We start from the raw sequence: 19,901 nt of genomic DNA, 5'->3' as shown, positions 1-19,901 counted from the left end.
CACGACGCACTGTGCGACAGTAATTCGGTGCAGTATTAGCAGAACCTCTCCAAAACTTCGTAAGTCACCTTTCCAGCATCGCAAAAACACTTTTACCATGGCGTTGCGGCTCGCGAGGGTCGGGAGTTGGGTGCAGCACTGAGGCCTGGCAAAGCTGCGTTTCACCGTTCCGTCGCGACTGCAGCGTGGTGACTGTTCATTTGACGGCTTGACAGAGTTGCGCCTAATTCCTTTATCGCCGCAACAACACAAGGCAGAAGCGTGCACAAGAGGCGCGACATTTTTCGGACAATATATTTCTCCAGCGCTGCACCCGATTTCTGCCACCCCCCTCCCCTCTTAAAAAAAAAATGACCTCAATGGTAAAGACCCCTTCCGCTGTAAAGAGAGGCTGACTTCGTGAGTTTTGCAAAAGAGTAAACCTGTAGTTGAGACGGGCAGCCGCTACAGTAAACAGGCCCATTATTAAGATTATGTTCCTAACGTGCTTTTTTTTTATCTTCGCTAGTATCTGTAGACATAAATTAATAAATATTGTTTGTTTTAAGCGCTTCCCACACTTTGCAACAGACCAGCTATCAGGCCTACAATTCAACTTCACTGTGTGACGAAAATTCCTTTACCATGCTGGCATGGCCCCACCTTGAGTATTTAGTCGTTAGGTGCGTATTAACTCTATGTTAGGTGCAATGCTGGCTTTTCTAGTCCGAGCAGATGTGCGCGCGCTTCATGCGGACGCCTACCGCGCAGTCTGATAGTCGATCCTCGACTCAAGGACGCTGAACCAGGCGTTGCCTTCTCAAGGGAGGGAGAAGCGTCTAGAACCACGTTGGTAGAAATGCCAGCACTTCTAATTATGAGTCCTGCCACACAGAATGAATTTCGCACCACAGAGTTACCGGCTCTCCCAAGGAAAATGAAACCGAAACTCCGTCCACGAGCAGCGGAAAAAAATAAAAAAAAGTCACACCGAAGCCAATCCAGTCCAATCCGAAAGTCGTCAGCAGCGGCGCCATGTTCCTTTTGTTGCCGGCCGGCCGGGTGGCGTTTCGGGCGTAGTTTTTTTTGTTGCTGTTGCGCCTTGTGTGGTGTTTTCGTGCTGTGGTTTTCGAATGTGCTACAAACCTGGTGCGTGACCTGCGCGCTTCGAAAGACCTTCTGAAGCACCTGAAGTTCTTCTCAAGATATTGGACGTCGTATTGCGCCCTGCACCACGCCGTGACAATGCCGGCATCAACGTGGAAGAACGAACGACCTTGTGTGATTGCTTACGAATGTGAGTACAGTGCTTGAAATTATCTGCCAAAATGTTGTACTGGGGTGCGTGAAGTGCTGTAAATGCTGCTGGGTGTTGTCTGACAACTTCTTCGGAGTGCAGTAGAAGTTTGAGTTCGATGCAACGGCTTCCGCATGTGCGCTGTTTGCACGTGACCGCGAACCTGTCACACAGCCACGGAAACCGTCGCTTCGCGCCTATAACTTCCTCTCCGCAGCGACGAAGTTGTGACATGGAGTACAGTTGCATGTTTTTACTCTCATGATATCGTTGTGCTCATTATTGCGATGATTGGGACCAACGAGCGGAAAGCACTGTGTTGGAACGACGTATGCTTCTCAGTGGCAGTAGTTCCCGGCGTTTAGTTTTTTCGTGCTTGTATGTGTGCGTGTGTACAGGGTATAATTCCAAGCTGAACAAAACATGGTCTGCCGAGTCCACGTTACAAATGCTCACAGTACTCAGGCCGTTCAGTGCCTAGAAGTGGAATGACGATGTAGCTACAACCGACTAGAGTTGCGCACGTCAAATGCAAGAGGAATGTTGCGGATGAGTTTCGCCGCGAAAATAACTTTTGGTAATCTCTTTCCGGCGTTATTCGCTCATAGAGAGTGTTTGTGGGCACTGGCTTTGGTTTTTTTTTTTTGGCATTTCAAGCATACTTCGTACTGGTGCAAAAATGAATTGCACACTTACGGCTGTACCATCGCAAACTGCGCATGATGTTTTCGACTATGCTTTGAAATAATTTTATTTCGAAGGAATTTATGGTGACGCATGCGGTTTCTCCAGAGTTTATCAAAGAGAGAAGTACTGAGACTTGGATTTGGCCGAGATGTTCCCACTTGCACTGTAGTGTCATGCCGTAAAAAGCTTATTATTTTATATTGTGTTTTGTTATGTCTGTGGTATTGGTGCTGATTCATTTGCCTGGCTGTAATCTCACTGCTTTTCTGCAGCAACTGGAATATAGCTTTATTGATCTCGCTACCAGAGTGCTAGAGATATCGTGTTTTTAATTTATGTAACTGAATGGAGTCATTTATATGGATGCAATGGATTATACTGGCTAGCAGTTTAAAATAGTTATGTGACATTGTTAACGCACTTAATATCTTTCTACAACTATTTCAGCAGTGTCAATCATCCAGCATTAGTGGAGCAGGGAAGTGAAAAGTTTTCTAAATGCAGCAGGATCAGAATCCATCCGTTTGCTTAACAAGGGGGTCGTCGGCATCACCATCTTGTCAGATGTTTAGTGAGTGCAATTACTGTGTTTGAGTAGCCATTCCCAGAGACTCAGATGTAGACGCTTTGTGCTGCCTGTGAACTACTGAGGTTGAGTGACAGCTGTTCTCAGTTTTTACTGCACCTAATTTACTTACTGCAATTAATCAGTCACTTGTAAAACACAGAAGACAGGTGAATTAGTTCTCTAAAAAAAGTGATTGTGATTGTCACTGCATTATAGTGGCAATAAATATGTATTAGATGAATACTGTTACAGGCTAATGTAATAGTTATTCATTCTTATGAAATGTTCTAGTCTGGCAGCAGTATCAGTCACAGCTGGGTGGTGTTTATAGTTCTTTTCGAAGTGTACATGCCATTTATTTTGAAATCATATACTTTCTGTATTGTGCTGTTAGTACTCTTCAAAGCTAGATCACTAGAGTACTACTGCTTGTAGATTCTGATATGATTGATGCTTTTGTTTGCATTAGTGTGAAAGCAGTTGTGTGCTAGGTCTCACTGACTGATTTTTTTTCTTTGGCCTATACGCAGACATCTGGGTACTTCAGACTGGCAAGCATGGGTGGTGCCTACCTGACACCTCCTCGTCTCTGCACAGACAACAATGATGCACCTAATAATCTACCGGCCATGTCACATCATTGGCTTACTGCAAGTGGTCAGCACAGTTTATGAATGGAAATGCTGGTATCTATGCAATTGAATTATTGTACTCTGGGATATGCACAATGAAGATCACATCCAAAGAATAGATGGAAGTGCCGATATGAACCAACAGTGCCTCCTTTTGACCAATTTTTATTTTCAGAATAATGCACTCAATTAAAAGATATGAATTCTAAACTAAATATGTCTATACCAGCATAGTTAGGAAGTCAGATCTTGTATCAAGCATTTGCATATTTTAAATGTGTGCTTTAAGTTGGTTGTTAATATCTCAGCACATTTATCCTCCTTACTATTTACTACAAAGGAATGAAATAGATTGGTTTTCGAAATATTTGTTTTGTTTCTCCTCTAAACCGAATATAGCTTTTCTTCTCATTTTTCTTTTTGTTCAGTTCACTTGATTACTGCAGCATATCATAGCTTTCTTTAGCAGTGAATTTTGCAGCCTGCTTATGATGGTCTCTTAGATTGTTGGGCAAGCTGACCATTGTGAATCCAGGCAACACTTAAACTCAGCTCAGGAAAGCATATGCATAGGTATAGTATTAGTTGCCTGTGGACACCAGCAGTTGAGTGAAGAAAGGGGCTGTAACAGATGACATTCACAGCTTATGTTGTCACCTAACAAGGATTATTGAGCAGCCAACTGTCAAGCATCCTATTCTGGCCGCCCTGTATTCCCTATGGTTGGATCAATTTGTACATGTGAAGCAATGTAGGAAAACACAAGTTACATATATGTAATGAAAGAAACTAGTTCTTTTGTTGGCACAGTCAGAGATTTGATGTACAGCTTTTTTGTGGTTAATAGTGAGTAGTGCAAACCAGTCTGAATTAAAATGCCAACAAAGGCGCGTCCTTGTAGCAAACGGTAATATGCAGGATGGCTATCTGGTTCATTATTGCTCAGTATCAGACATAAAGTACTCCTTGAAATTTGCATCCTCATGGGACGATTTTTAGTCATGTAGAGTAGAAATGAATAATGTACTTTGTTTTGTCATTCTTGTACTTTGCGTCTTGCTTGAATTACGAATTTATTCCTGCTCAAAGGAGTACAGACACCTAACTTTTGGGTGCATGTTTTCTGCTTTGTAATGATTCGTAAGGCATGGATTATTATGTGGTATTCTAGTATGCCCGCTAAATAATTTACAGTTCAATTTCTTTCTCATGCTGTTTCGGTTTCAACAGCCGAACGATCACTGTGACATCAAAGTGTGCTTACAGGTCTAGGAGACATGAAGAAACTGATATAATCACTGCTTTGTCCTTTTAATTTGCTACAATGCTATAGCCAAGCAGCCTCAACAGCCGGAATGACAACAAATGAAGAAGCAGCAATTTGCTGTTTTTTCATGCCTCATGTGACCTATAAGGGCACGTTAACGTTACATTCGTTGTTCGAATGTTGAAACCGTAACAGCATGAGAGCAAAATTCAACTATAAATTATTTATAGTTTGCAGCTGAATACCACCCGGTGATCCATGCGTAGTAGTGTCTTCCACATTACTGTGGAGAAGAAAGCATGCCACCAAAATTAGGTGCGTGTACTGTTTTAACAAGAGGCAGTTTAATTCTGGAAAGTAGATCTCACGTGTCCTCTTCAAAACAATTGTGACTCCTTCATCATGTTCCCTCTGCTGTGCACGCAATCCTTGGGGCAGCTGTAAATGATATCCTTTCAGAATACTACATAAAGGTATACAGTGCTTTCTAACTTTTAATTCTCACAGAATGAACATGCAGCTAGCCTTTTGCTGTGGCTCCGACTAGCATTGTGTACCTTATGTAGGGCATAAGTGAATAAAATTAAGGCAGGCATATACTCAGAGCTGTTGAAGGCAGAAGGCTAGGCAGTATTTGTTTGAGTCGCTACTCCACTGTTTTTTTGTGAAAACATACTCTCTTTGAGGTGTGATCTTCGTTGCACATGTGGCGCAGAAAATTAATCTAAAATTACTTGATTGTCTCAAAATAAAATGTGCTCGTACTGTTCGTGTGCCATGTCTCCCATCAGTTTCATCATAACTAAGGCTCACCAGGAGCTGCAAACGTTCAATTCCATAAGCTGCTGTAAAAGTTGCTAAGTGAAATAAAGTTAGTTGATTGTATGTCGTGTGCTGTTGCTCTGTATGGTTTTTTGCATGCTTACAGCAATCAGTGGTTACATCATATATGTTACATTGTACATGCTGGGCTTCTATAGGAATGTGGTGGCCAATTAGTTATTGGAACTCATTACTCAGATCTTATACAGTGTCAAAAGCATCACATTGCAATGAAATAAATGCATTCCAATGGATTTACGTAAAATTCATATAACTAGTTTCAAAAGAAAGTTGTTACAGTATTTCTTTTAAAGGATGTTAGCCGTGTTCCTATAACAATGCGGTGGCCAATTAGTTATTGAAACACTGTACCCAAATTCTATACAAATTCAAAAGCAGCACATTACAATGAAATGAGTACACTCAAAAGAATTTCTAAACAATTTCTCAAGGAGTTTCTAAAGCAAGTCATTACAGAATTTCTTTTAAAGGACATTAGCCGCATTTCTATAGCAATGCGGTGGCCAATTAGTTATTGAAACACTGTAGCCAAATTCTATACAGATTCAAAAGCAGCACATTACAATGAAATGAGTGCGCTCAAAAGGGTTTCTAAAGAGACTCCTCAAGGAGTTTCTATAGCAACTCATTACAGTTTTTCTTTTAAAGGACGTTAGCCGTGTTCCTATAACAATGCGGTGGCCAATTAGTTATTGAAACTCTGGACAAAAATTCCATACAGATCTAAAAGAAACTCATTACATTTTAATGAGTAAATTTGAAAGACTTTCTAAAGAATCACAAAAGCAATTTTTGTAAGGGCACCGTGCATTGATTCATGAACGGGTTAGATGCAATGGCACTGAGCAGGTACGTGGCCACGCGGAGCAGTGTCCCCTCCAAGTGTGATTCCCTCTGTACTCGTACATGCTAGACGGCTGGCGTCGAGGTTTAGGCGGCATTCACAATGCATGCCACAGATAGCGGTCGAGCCTACTACGAACTCCTGCTGCAAGAATCAGAGACTGAGCCTGTCCTTGCGAGCTTTAGCAGCTTCTTGACAAGTCCTTCTCGTCGACTTCAGAATTCGTTGTCTTCGAAAGAGCCTCCTTTTTCTTGTTTTGCAGGAACTTCAGCGCCCACACAAAGAACAGCACGGCGTTCATGAGGGCCATCGTGTGAAGAAGCCCACAGTAGGAGCCGAGGTTGTCCCTGAAGAAACCTGGAATAGAAGGGCGGAATCTTGAGTGACACACACAAAAAAAGAGGAAAACTTCCTCTGTTGTTTTTACTTTCACGTGAATGCGAATTTATTGCGTGTGTTTGGGATTTATTTGAACGACTGTGGCAAGGTCTATGATCGTGGGGAATAATATGTGGCCCGTTGTGCGCTGAAATGCACGGAATTTATACAAGGGGTACAAAAAATATACTAGGGGAGAATTATTCTGATACCTCCCACACTTCGCAACACAGCAGTGAGGCCGTCTCTGTTTTTGGTTGCGAAAAAGGAGCCTCTGCTAAAAGTTCATATTGTTGATATTGTCTTTGTACGTGTATGAGCACACGCATCAGAATAAAAGAATAATATATATTCCGTGCCAATAATGAGAATTTTTTCTGATAAAGAAAATTTGAGAGCACACATTGTATCATTGGAACAGACACTAAGGCGGAGAATGCCGTCTCAATATATGGAGAAATAGATCCCCAAAGGGAAATAAATAATTTTTTAAGGCTTAGTGTGAAAAATCTAACTCGTGTACACTAACTCGTTGTATAACGACCTTATTATTTCTCATATTCACTCTCTCTATCTTTTCGCCCTTCCTCTTTTCTCTTCAATATACCGGCGACCTCGATCGACAGATAAAATTTAAGGAATACCAAGTAAGCACATTCCACCTGCACCTAAGCTTTACTTAGACAGTTAAAATTGAAAGCGCCGCCAAGTACCCGTGGCGACTTCCTCCGTCTTTACCGCGCAACAGGTAGTGCCGAGATTTATGAGAGGTATGTAGAGTTTAAAGTCCCGGTGCGGCACGTGAGCTATGAGAAACGCTGCAGGGGGGGCTTCGGATAAATTTTGAACACCTTGGATTCTGTAACGCGCACAGACATCGCACAGTACACGGGAGGTCTAATTGCGACGAGCATTCGATCTCGTGACCTTTCACGCTGTAGTGGGTCGTCATAGTCACTAAGCCACAATACTCGGCTTATGACGAGATTAGGAGGCAGAGTAAGTTGTCTGGCTGAGGGGCATACTTCATTAACAAAAAAAAAAAACTGCATTCTCGAGTTGTTAAAAAAAATCAAGATGAAGGAGACTCGTAGTTTGGAATGGTAATTATTTCACAGCGATGCACAAGGGATAAATTTCAAAGACTGTGAAAGCTTAAAAAATATGAAGAATACGTTCTCGCGCTGCAGTAGCATCTGGCCGGCATAGTCATGACGCATGTCCATAAATCACTTGGCTTGTCTTAGCTAAAAAACTACTTCTAGACACCGACTCGGTAATTTAAATCGGATACTTTAGTCTTTGCTGCTCAATAAATGGCGAGGTGATTGAGATGGGTCGTATTATTCGACTGTGTTTGGTGAAATTAAGTCCGTAGCAGTTATAAACGCTATACGCGGATAGCAGTTGGAACCACCGCTGTACACTTAAAACACACTTTAAGCTGAAAATGCAGTTAGTATTTTGATCGCCAAACTGATACAAATACGCTAACAGCTGTATATTGAGGACTTGGAATATAATCAATGTGAAAAGCACTGTGGGCAAATACACTTATATCCCAGGAATCGTGCTCTACATTTTCAAATTACCAGTGCTTATATAGATGATCAATGCAATGCAAAAAAAAAGAAGGTCTGTATTGCAAAAATGTCTGCAGTAAATTCAACAAATCCTACAAGTCCTTCTTACTTTGAAGCGCTGAATTTCTTCCCTAAAAGGCCATTGATATAGTTCTGCAGGGCATGGAAAACATGGGGGACCTCTCATAGTGACAGCAATACCTGCCGGAAACTCCATAAACTATAAAAGCAAGTAACTCTAAATAAATATGAGTGAAAAGAGATTAAAGAGTCCTCTACTGCACTTTATATCATTACAGGAAGTGCGCTAGAGGACAGCGAACTCTATTTTACACCCATATAGGCGTATTTGTGTACACATTGTACCAACAGTACCTAATATTTAAATGCGAACATCGGAGTGCGACCGCACCTTCAATGACGATATGCGACAAAATATGTGCCGTGATGCCAGTCCACACCCAGCCATTCTAGATTTTTAAAGGCTTTTAGAATTGTGGCGAACATTTATTCTCAAAATTATACGCGGGAAAGTAGTCCGTTGTGCCGATGCCTGACATGTGAAACTATAATAAAAAGAAGGCAGTCGTGGCATTGTTTTCTGCACCGCGCTCCAAACAAACAAACAAGCAATCAAACAAAAAAAAAAGCGGTTCCCCGACCTAATGCTATGAGACTGCATGCCAGGTAAAATGATGCGTGCTGAAACTGCGACGCTGGCGACCAACAGTTTTTGGCTGACTTCTGAAAGGGATTTCGATTACTGTACTAAAGCGCCAACAAAGGTGCAATCAGAGGCGAACGGAAGCGGGAACAAAAAATAAAAAGGACTTTTTTCCACAACGAAGCCAGCGCGCTTAAGGCGTTTCGCGGTTCGTACCCTAGATACAAAGCAGCCAAAGTATCATCCGGCGACCTCTTATCGAGGCACCCAGCACCTCTTCTTCATCCTCGCGCATCACGAGCGGCTTTCGTTGTGAAGTGTTGTAACGACTGACAAGCGGCTCGTTTGCGCAAATGTGGCGAACAAAGTTCCAAGTACAGCTGTCTTCAGGCGTTCCAGCGATAAGACGGCACATGCTGCCGGATCTAACTGAAGACGCTCCGCTTCTGCTCGGGTTTATGTTACCGCTCATGACTGGAGCTTTGAAATGCCATACGAACCACTGCAAAAGAACTGTCCTTCGACTGCTCGAGGGGCGACCCTCTGTTGCAAGATATTCGTTTATTGTCTGCCTTCGCCTCCCAAAACGAGATCTCTGCGCCACTACAAACGCCATTGGAGAAGAGCATATCGGTTAGCTCACTTCGGGTCTTCAAAAACGCACTACACAATAAACAGGCGCTTTGCATTTCATCTCAATAGAAATTTGGCCAGTACATTCATGAATTCAACCCACGAAATCGTGTTCTTAAAAAAAAATGAAATCTCATAGTCACGTCTTCGAGTAGGTTTAATTAGTTATAAATAGCGGGCCATAAAAAATTACTGATTAAAAATTCAGAGATAGCCCGAAGTTCACTGCGCCTGTATACAGCCCTTTCAATTTTAGCTCTAGAAATTTCGGGGCTAGACACAGAGGATATCACTTTTCAAAAAGTTGAGCGTGTGAATAGGCCTTATCTTTTCAGTTTGTGTTTACCGAGCCAATTTTTTTCGCGAAAAACTGAGATTCGAGCACCTTTGTCAGCCACGTCTTTACTTGTGTAGCAGCGGACTGCTTGCACTAAGACAACAGTTTACCTCTTCAGCTGTTGCATGGCCTCACGTCGTGCTTTCGGGCCGGGCCCGGGCTCAGTGCAGTGATACTACAGCGGGACCGGCATCCGGGGTTTGAAGCTAGAGACCTGAGCCATGTCGGGCTTTACATCTCTGGCTCGGCCCGAATTCGGGCCTCAGAATGCGACCCATCCGTTGCTTGAATGCTTACTATCCTTGTTATTTTACTGGTAAAGCTAGAGATGGCACAGCAAACAGAGCTTGACTTCATGTTTGTTGTTCTTTTTTTTTTTGCAGAGTATGCTGGTGAAGCCTCCTCGAAAGCTTGTGTAGTTTATTTAAATTACAACAACTCACAGTTTGGCGTGTTTCGCTGAGATCTATGAGGCACATGCATTGAAGGGTTTCTTGAGCCAAATACAATGGTGTTCGGCGGCCGAGGAACAACACGACAATAAGGTGAGAAATTGTGTTTGTCTCCTCTCTTCTCCAATTTAGACATATAGTTCTGAGCAAAACTACAACATTCTTACCCACAATGGGTGGACGCAGTAGTAGCACCACTCCCATGCAGAATGACATCGCTCCTAGCATGTCAGGGAGCTTTGCCATCCCAAAGTCCTTCACCAAGGCAGGGGTCATGAGGCCAGTCCTGGACCCGCATGTGGTCCCCACCAGTGCGGAAGAAATGAGCATCACGGGGAATGTCCCAAACCATGCGAGTAGCTCGAACGCGATCCCTTGAATGAGAAATCCCAACAGCATGACAGATTCGAGTGAGAGAATTTTAGAATCTATGATGAAGCCTGAAAGCGGTCTTAAGGCAATGTCGCTGGCAGACAAAGCATGCAGGAGGTACACAGCTTCCGAAGGGGCGATGCCGCTGTCATTCGCAAAATCTGTTGATAAGAGAACGAACATGGACAGGCCGAGGGCTACTGCCGAGAAAGACGCGACGTTTACCCAAAAGGCGACTGTCATTAATAATCTGAACACCTCCTTCAGACTCGTGGCCACTGCTTTTATCCTAAACTGCACAGAAGGAAAATGATCTTTGTTAGAGCGGACCTTCTCCTCTACGCTGATAGAAAAAATTTTAGCTACTCCATTTAATGATTTGGAGCAGCTCACAGGTACCTGCGGATCACTTGAATTCTCTACTGGTTTGCAAGTCGGCAGAGAATTTCCAGCAAGCTCAGTGTGAGAAATGGTGTTGGAAATTGCGGGGTTGTTCGAAGAATGATCTGTTTTACTTGGCGATTTTCCGCACTTATGCACTGACGGTGGACTTCTGAGAGCGACGGCGAAGGGAAAAGCGTTCATCAGGATGGCTCCGTACAGGAGGAAGACTCCGCGAATACCGTACTGCGTGCGAAAAAGTTCGACAAGCGGGGGAAAAACAATGCTGGTGATTCCACCGGCGGTGAACATGAGGCTGCACGCCGTCGTTCTTCGCTTTTCAAAGTGCTGCGCCACGAGAACGTTGACTCCAATGTAGATGCCCGATAGAGTGATGCCTGCAATAAAGAACACAGTAACGGCATACATAAGGCGCCTGGGATGTAACTGAATGATGACAGCTATGTAGAGGGAGATGGAAGGTAAGAAGTGATTTTAAAAAATGGGGTGGGGGAACTTCGGTCCCAGCCGCGGCGGCCTAATTTAGATGAAGGCAAAATTCTAGAGGCCCGCGTGCTGTGCGATGTCAGTGCACGTGAAAGAACCCCAGGTGGTCGAAATTTCCGGAGCCCTTCACTACGGCGTCCCTCATAGCCTGAGTTGCTTTGGGACGTTAAACCCCAATAAACCAAATCAAACCAAACTAGAAGGATAATTAAGCTCAGCTTAAGAGTATGACGCAAAAGCGTTAAAAGGTCCCTACGCTCACTTAGGGTTCCACTGGTGCACCGTTTTGGAGACAGCGACAGTCGTGTTGCCATCATATACTTCTTTAAACACATCATCGTCCGTATTAAAGGGTAACTCTAATTAGTTTGAAGGTTTTAAGGTTTATTTTCTGCAACAAGGTTTTTCGAGGAAAGCCTGCGAAAATGCAGTATAAACAGCTTGAGAGGTCCTAACTTCTTCTTTACAAAGCAGCGCTAACGGTACAGGGAGTATGACATCAAATAAAGAGAGAAAAGAAACAACAACACCACGTATGCTGAGCATTGAGAAATATGAATGGACGTGTATCATGAAATAAACATATCTGTGATTAGAAAGAAAGCAAGAAAGTGGCTCAAACGAACTCATTGTTCCTGTAATGTCCTCCGCCTGTTGCGCGGTGGGAGGCGCGTACAGAGGCGGACACACCTGCCTAGAGCACTCGAACGGCGCGCTCTCTTGTGCATTCATGACAATCGTCGCTGTATGGCGGGGCGGATATAGTTCTTATAGACATGGATTTAAACGCGACTCATGGGAATGCGCATGCACAATAAGGTTTTGTTTTGAATACTAGAGCACTCGTAAGTACAGTTCGCCAATACCGTACCGTTGCAGAGTTCCAGGCAAGTGTGTGCGCAATTGTACAATCTCCATTTATCCCATTGAAGGAAGATTACTCAATTATGTAGCAGCAGTGTGTCCGGCTCCCGACCCGACTGCCTTTCTTCAGCGAAACTACTTTTCTACGTCGCTACTCTATCGACAAATAAGGATTTGCAAGTCACGCCGAAACCACGCCGAAACCGGGGACCTTGAACGCTGTCGCATTAATAACCACACCAATATCATTTTGCCACTCTGCACGGGTGGCTTAAAAAGGAACTGTTTTTTTTTTCAAGACTACAGGGAAAGCGTGGGGAGCTCAATCATCAGCCTTTTTCCGTCTCTACTAGCCAAGTCCAGTGTCCAATATGGCGGAAGGAAGGAGGCAGCCAACGCAGACAGGGACAAAGAAGTGCCGTTGTGGAGGATTCCGTACCCATTTCGTTGGTGTGCACTAACACCGCCGCTGACAGGGCCACCCTTTGCGCTTCACCTGAATCGAAACGCGGCCGCCGGGATTGCACCCGGGTTCTCCGGCTCATTAGCCCAGCGCTCTAACTACTGAGCCATCGCGACGGGTTGGGTTAGAGGCACACCCACGATGGGAACGCCAGGTGGGAGAATATCGGAAGTATTGCGTAGATGGCAAGACTAAAAAGGCTAGAAAAAACTAACGTACAGTTTGCGTCATCTTTGTGTGGAGCGTTCCAGCGGCACACTTCCCTGCATAAAAAACGACAGCACGTCGCAGCTTCCAGTTTTCAGAGGCAATGCTTGCCTCTGAAAACTGCTTGGGTACCCAGACCTGCAAGCAAGGTGGGTACGAGCACTTTGACCAGAGACCATGGGCAGCCTTCTAGTTCCAGTCTCTGCTGCGTGGTGCACACTGTTCGAGCGCTCTACACAAGGGTGGCGGACTGTTATATTGGCGACACGCCACTGGTGGTCGGCGAGCGAAGGGGGCGGGGCCTATATAATGAGGGTAACAAACATTCCTTTCCCCCTTCCTTGTTGCAATCTCTTTCTTACCATGAATGATCCCGTAAAAGATGACGATAAAGGTGAGGCTTTCTGCAAAATAGCAGACAATGGTGGAGATACCCGTGACGAAAGAGGAGACTAGAAGAACCGCTTTGCAGGAGTACCGTCTGCAAAGGAATCCTGTGATGGGGCCTGCGCAGAAAAACAAAAACAAAAAAAAACATCAATGGCTCATTTTAAGGTGAGTGTATGCAAGCAGAAAACAAGTAACAAAACTAAGAAAAAACAACTTTAGTCTACAAATAGTGTACGTAACGTGTGTAACTGGTAAGTATTTCACTTTCGGCAGGCAAAATCAAAGAAATTCTAAATGCAGAAGCTGCACAGCATCCTAAGCTCGTTTGCAGCTTAGGATTAAAACTAAGAAAAAAATCAAATAAATCACCATAGAAAGAAAGAAATAAAAAAAGGAAGGAAAGAAATTAAGAAAGAAAGGAAGGAAGAAAGAGAGAAAGCAAGAAAGGAAAGAAAGAGAGAAAGCAAGAAAGAAAAAATGAGGGAAAGAAAGAATGGAAGAAAGAAAGCGAGAAAGAAGGAAAGAAAGAAAGGAAGGAAGAAGGGATGAAAGAAAGAAAGAAAGAAAGAAAGAAAGAAGAAAGAAAGAAAGAAAGAAAGAAAGAAAGAAAGAAAGAGAATGCATGATGCAATCTATTATAAAATTACAGCCCCCTGCAAATCTCGCCAATTTGCTCCCGTTTCTGGTGTGGTGGTAATCCTACCCTTGCACACATTACTGCACATGAGCAGCAAAACCGAACCACTTAAAGCTGCCCAAGGCGGCATGAGCTGTAAGAGGAGACGCTGGCCGGCAAAATGCTTGTGAATTCTGCATCTACAAAACCATCCAAATAATTCAGAGACCTCGTCGCGCGAGCAACAGATTTCTCCTGAAGCTCGTGTCAGTCTTCAGTTTTTCCTGCGCAGAGTACTTACGCAGGCGCCATCAGGACAGCCATATTCGCCCCCTAAGTTACCGCTCACTATTGAGAGAGAAAGCTGTCCTGTATCGGCCGCTATGGTATGCAGACCCCTTTCAAGCAAGGCAGCAGTGGGGGCATTTTGGTTGAGCTTTTTTTATGGAATTAGCGTGCTACACTAGAAATTAGACAAGACAAACTGGCTGTCCTGTGCACTCCATTTTTTTTTCGTCTAATTCCTGGTGCACCACGTAATTCCATGAAGAAAGACACCTTTCCGTCACCCGAAAACCGACTTTACAGTCACCTCTACGGTATACCTCTATTACGTAACCTTTTCAGCAGCCCCCCCCCCCCCCCCCCCCCCCCCCAATTCGACCCTTTACCACACGGTATTAGAATATTCGAGAGTACCTCAACCACGCATCCCCCACCTAACAAGAGCCTCATGGAAACACTGGATCTCCATAACAAACAAGTGCCTGACAAACATATTTTGTTTAAATCACGTTTTCGACATCGCCTTTATAACACGCGTTACGCATCTCGAGAACCTATAGAGCAGTATTCTCATGATCATAGCTAACCGTGGCTTCATGCTAGTACAGTGTAAAATTAAGATGTTGGCCTATAGTGATGACGCCGCCCTCTTTTATTTTGATAGAAAGAGTATTATAAAGGAAAAGAACAAGTTTGGATGGGTTGGGAGCACTTCGTGTCTGCCCAGACATAAATTTTCAACATCTTTGGGACATTGTGTTACAACGCTGTTGCAAGTGCTGCATTTTGCGAGGAAGGAGTTCTGTGCACTACTTAGAATTTTTGTGACTTTTCTGGGCCTCTATCAAAGCGAGCCTATACGTCGACAAAATTTTTTGCTCCATTCATTCTGGCGAATCTCTAATGCATTCGGTTTCCCCACTTTTTGCTTTTGCTATGAATACCTTTGCGGCTTCACCAGAAGGCAGATGATAAAGTTCTGACCAGTCACTACTTCCTCCATCCATATGCCTGCACATTTACATTGCCTTTCTTAAAACCACTGTGTCAAAGCAAGTTCAGCGTATGTAGATTCAATAGGCCGCAGAAACTTTTTCTAGACTTCGAACTGGACCTTACCTGTCAGGACGTGTATTCTCGCCAAGGGACATCTGTGTTATGGTCAGTAAATGGCTACTTGCGCGATCAACGAGAATTTATTGAACAATCCAATATTTTGTGTTGTGTCGTGACGCTGTATTTCTTCGGAATATGCTTTATCTTATCACGCCTTACGCCATAATATATTTGCTTCTCATTAAAAACTCCGCAATTCCGTGAGACTTTTGGGTTATTAGGCTGTTTAGAGTGTGAAAAATCCGCATGATGAAACGAAGTCACTGTTCAGAGAACATCGCATTTTAGCGGAATAGCTATCTGCTGCGCAAGTTCAACGTCCAGGCATGGTTGCCCTTTCTTGACGTGTGTACCTTCAGCAATTTTTATGTGCGGGTGGAGCAAGAGAGCGATGGTGACGTCAGGTGGTACGTGGATATTTCTGAATTCATTCCGGTTAAGTAAGACGCTAGGAGGATAAGGGAGGTCCCCGGTATTCCATGCAACAACAACAAAAAGAAGCTTTGGAGATGGCCGACTCTGGCTCGAATCCCACTCGTGGTTAGGGGTATGGTAGGCGTTCCTTTTTTTTTAAAGCGTTAACATCATGGACTCCTTTCTAAAGAATAACCATTGTATGTATCTGCATGCGTGCGTGCGTGCGTGCGTGCGTGCGTGCGTGCGTGCGTATACATCTGCAGTCTCCACCCTTGATGTAGACTCTGGTGGGCGCACATCGGGGCGCGCGATGGCAAACCTGCATCATCACCCACCTTTACGCCCACCCACGTGCAGCCGATTAAACCCAGGGGGATTGCTCATAAAGCTATCCTAAGTTCCGTTCGTGCGCGATTACAAGAAACGCCTTGTGTGCAGCCCTGTAGCGCATATGTGCCGAATTATGGAGGAGACGCCGCTGGATTTCAACTCCGCTGAAGTGGCGCCATTGTGGTGTCTTCCACGATACGTTAAATTCGTGGAATTGCTCCACGTGCATACCGCAGGGCTTGCTGGTTTAGAAGAATAGAAGGCCATGGTAGGTGGTGACATCTGCGCTCACTGTGTTGTGTTCTTCACGGGAGCGGACGTTCTCAACGCACCCTTTCGGCGCTTTACCGACCTGGTTCAAGGCCAACAAGCTACAGAAGTGAAGGCGAAGGTCGCTCTCAGATGTTTATCGTCATAGGAAAAACAGGGCTTTTTCCTCATTTCGCAAGCTGCCATGTTTTAAGGCCGCAGTTGTGTTGTTTCCTTTTTACTATAGCCGCACTTTCACTCTATAGTGCCAGATGCTTTTCTGTTTGGCCGTGCGCAGCTGCAATCTCAGTGCAGTAAAAGTAATGGCCCTGAAACCGAGACACGTGGCTTAATGGTTTGTATCATGTTCCAATGATCCTATTTTGTGGTGGGCTTCGTCTTGGATTCCAAGTTTGCAGAGGGGGGGGGGGTGGGGGGGGGGGGGGGGGGGGGGGGAGGCTTTTGCACCGCCACAGCTTGGGGGGCGTCGCGATTGCGCACAGCTGAGCTTACCAATCAGGGGGCAACTGTTCGCGCCCTGATATAAAAAGGAAGCTGATAATTAATTATCTCTCTCTCTCGAAACCAGCTGTTTTAGTGCGAATGCACTCATACGCTCACCAACACCGACCATGAATCTTCTCTCGATCTTTCCTGTGCAGTTGCCTAGCAACAGAGGCGCCATGTTAAGTTGAGAGTTGAACCCGCTGCGGAGCGAACATATCAGCTTCGCAGGCCGCTACGCGAGAGCGCTAGCCGATTGCCGCCGCCGAATTAACACGCGTCCTGTTAAACTGCAACACACGCTCGTGCTGTGCATTGGACGTCGTCATCTTCATAAATTTCTATCTGTGGCACGAACAGATGAGATCAGCTTAACCACGATCACAGCTTAACCTGAGTCTAATTGAATGCCAACAGCGCAAACGAGGCAGACAAAGTAGAAGAAGACACAGGACAAGCGCTGTTGGCATTCAATATGTACCACCAACTCGCCCGTTTGGCTATAGTACTGAGTCTAATGTCGTCGCCAGACGTGCCAAAGCAAAAACCATGAGCCAACCACGCTAAACACATGCTTTCGCAAGTACACTAGGTTTAACTATATTAAAATCCTACCAATTTTCATTAGGGCATACTTGTTCTCTTGACCGAAAAAAGCTCGGCGGTTAGTATAGCTACATCTGCACTTGGCAGCCGTCGGAATCAGAATGGTCATCGCTTTTGGCTGCACTCCGTGCGAAAACAATAATAAAGACGGCATTTTGTGCGCGATCTGGCCGCATTCAGCGAGTATATGGCAGATAAGTCTCTTCGCGTGGCAAACAAAGTGATAAGAAATGTCCGCACAAAAAGCACTAAACTAAAACATTTCAGAAAGAAAAAGACGCAGTAAAAATCTCCAGCCAATAGAGCCAGTCCCTCTAACTGGCCTTCATCAAATACGAAAAAAACAATAATCATTTGGGTTCATGGAAATAGCACTCAAGAGACAATTTCACAACTGTAACATGGAGACAGAATGCGGGATGGGACAGAATGTGGAGCATGAATTGACATTGCGCAGCACACTGACCGCCAGCATTCCACCTCCATCAAAATGTAACCGCTTCGGTCGAAATCGAACTCCCGTCTTTCGGGTCAGCAGCCGAGCACCATAGCCACCGAGCCACTACGGCTAATAAAAAACAGCAAAAAAACTTTTCAGACCCTTTCTAACCTCTTAATTCAAAAATATACAGATAAATAAACAAGCCTCATGAGCAGAGCAAAAACAATGAGTTAAGTTGCTATTCCATCAACTCGCCTCTGCACTAATTTTCTCATTGCACATGAGGAGGGACGCGCTGTTTCGACATGCAGTTGATTAGAATAGAATAACACAATAGAAAGAGGATTTCACTCACTTGCCAGAAGCAGGAGGCTCCCACTGAGAGTCACGGGCCACGAGGCCTCTTGCCTGGTTACGCCAAAGGCTTCGACGATGCCGTACAAGAGCACTCCACTGACGCGTATAGTGGCCAGGCACAAGAAGAGGAGCAAGCCGCAGAACGCTGCCGTCACCCAGCTTTGTCGGGAGTCGAGGCCGTACGCCGGGCAGGGCTTGGAGGACGGAGTCCTCGACATGCCTCGCCCCGGACGTCCACTGTTGCAGCTACGAGCGCAAGCAGCAACGGCGAACTCCAAACGCGAAACGCGGCAGCTGTTCCCACACGCGGATACTGAGAGACAGCCGCTCTCGATCGCGCTCGTCCCGACAGCGACCTTAATGGGAAACTAAGAGGTCATTCACACTGAAGAAACGACCACACACTTCTTGGCCGCTGCGCCCAAGACCAGAGCCACGTGACCTTGATTGTGGCTCAGCCAGGGCCACCTATACTAAGGAGCAGGCCTGTTCACTCTCCCCGGCAAGCCCTCTGACGTCACCTTACCTGGCCCTGACCTGGCCGGCGCAAAAACTTCTCAAGAGGGCGACTCAGTCAGGGCCAGTCGGGCGGAGCGAGCGCCACCTAGGCGACCTCGCCGCATTCCCGACGCAGCGCGTTTCATTGCTTTGCCGGAATATTTTTGTTTATCAATCGGTGGCGCTGAAAGAGGTTTTTTGTTGTTGTTGTGTGAACAAGAGCGGCATCAGACGTTGGTAAATCGCGCCACGGGCGTTTTGCATGCATCTGCAAATATAGCTCGCTGCTGCATGTCAAATTGCCGAGGAGGATAGGATAGTGGGCCAAAGGTGGGGCTGTTTTCTCTTATGAGCGATCTTACACGAAAAGCGCTTTGGCAGCGTGCTGTTCGGCGAGATGATGTCGACGTGTGGACCCTGAAGGATACAAAGGTTAGCAGAGAGTTTACGCCTATTCTGATGCTTGCTGAGCTGTTTTTTTACTGAAGAGTGGTGCGGACATAAGCGAGAAGCCACTCATATGAGTTACACTGCACGATGAGTTAAATGTCTGCTTCGGTAACTTTTCTCATGCCCGTCTTTGCTTTGTTTGGCGTGATCACACTTTGGAAACGGCACCGAGAGCGAATAGAGTTTGCGTACAGACGGACACCTCAATGCGCAGAGGGGTAATGTTTTACAGACAAAATTTACATTACTGCAGAGTAGTGAAACCAGGCGATAAAATCTGCGGTCTTGGCGACACACGAGCTCCCATGCCAGGCTGATATTGTCATGCATGCATATTATTATGCATTATTTGCTAACAGCACTTTGTTCTGATTGTTGTCATATGTGCAGGTTTCTGAACGCCATTTGAAGCCTGAGCACCTGGGCACAACTCCGACTTACACGGATGTCGACGGACGAACTGTGCAAGTGCCAATGAAGCTAACTCGGATTACGTCTGAACGCAGTTGCGACTGTCTTTCCTGACTGCCCAAGTTATCTCTCTGCTACAAAGCAGTCACGAGAAGAACCTGAGGTGAAGCGCAGACCGAACGAACATGCACAACTCCAAGAAGCTGTTCACCAATCAGCGGCAGCTTTCGAGATGGAAGAGGCAATGAACAAAATACAGAGCTTGGTAGATA

The 19,901-nt window shown here is 45.1% G+C and overlaps 1 long non-coding RNA gene and 1 pseudogene across 4 annotated transcripts; one reads left to right on the top strand and one right to left on the bottom strand.

Moving 5' to 3' along the window:
* Positions 1–1,026: 1,026 nt before the first annotated feature.
* On the top strand, positions 1,027–19,901 carry LOC149364932 (uncharacterized). Of its 3 annotated transcripts, none has more exons than XR_016289238.1 (4): positions 1,027–1,276; positions 3,062–3,188; positions 6,380–10,257; positions 19,609–19,901. It is a non-coding gene; the product is annotated as an uncharacterized LOC149364932 (long non-coding RNA). The 3 variants fall into 3 exon arrangements; XR_016289237.1 differs by having other exon boundaries at positions 3,062–3,217; XR_016289236.1 differs by lacking the exons at positions 6,380–10,257; positions 19,609–19,901 and having other exon boundaries at positions 3,062–5,315.
* Positions 5,366–18,777, bottom strand: LOC149364933 (monocarboxylate transporter 12-like; annotated as a pseudogene). The gene is made up of 4 exons (XR_016289234.1): positions 18,269–18,777; positions 13,321–13,464; positions 10,332–11,315; positions 5,366–6,474 (listed from the first exon to the last, which is right to left on the bottom strand). The product of XR_016289234.1 is annotated as a monocarboxylate transporter 12-like (transcript).

This window comes from Amblyomma mixtum, chromosome 2, assembly GCF_055824585.1.
Source record: "Amblyomma mixtum isolate Tamu chromosome 2, ASM5582458v1, whole genome shotgun sequence".
NCBI classification, from domain to species: Eukaryota; Metazoa; Arthropoda; class Arachnida; order Ixodida; family Ixodidae; genus Amblyomma; species Amblyomma mixtum.
Note: the sequence above shows the minus strand (reverse complement) of the source record. Positions and strands in the feature narration are given on the sequence as shown.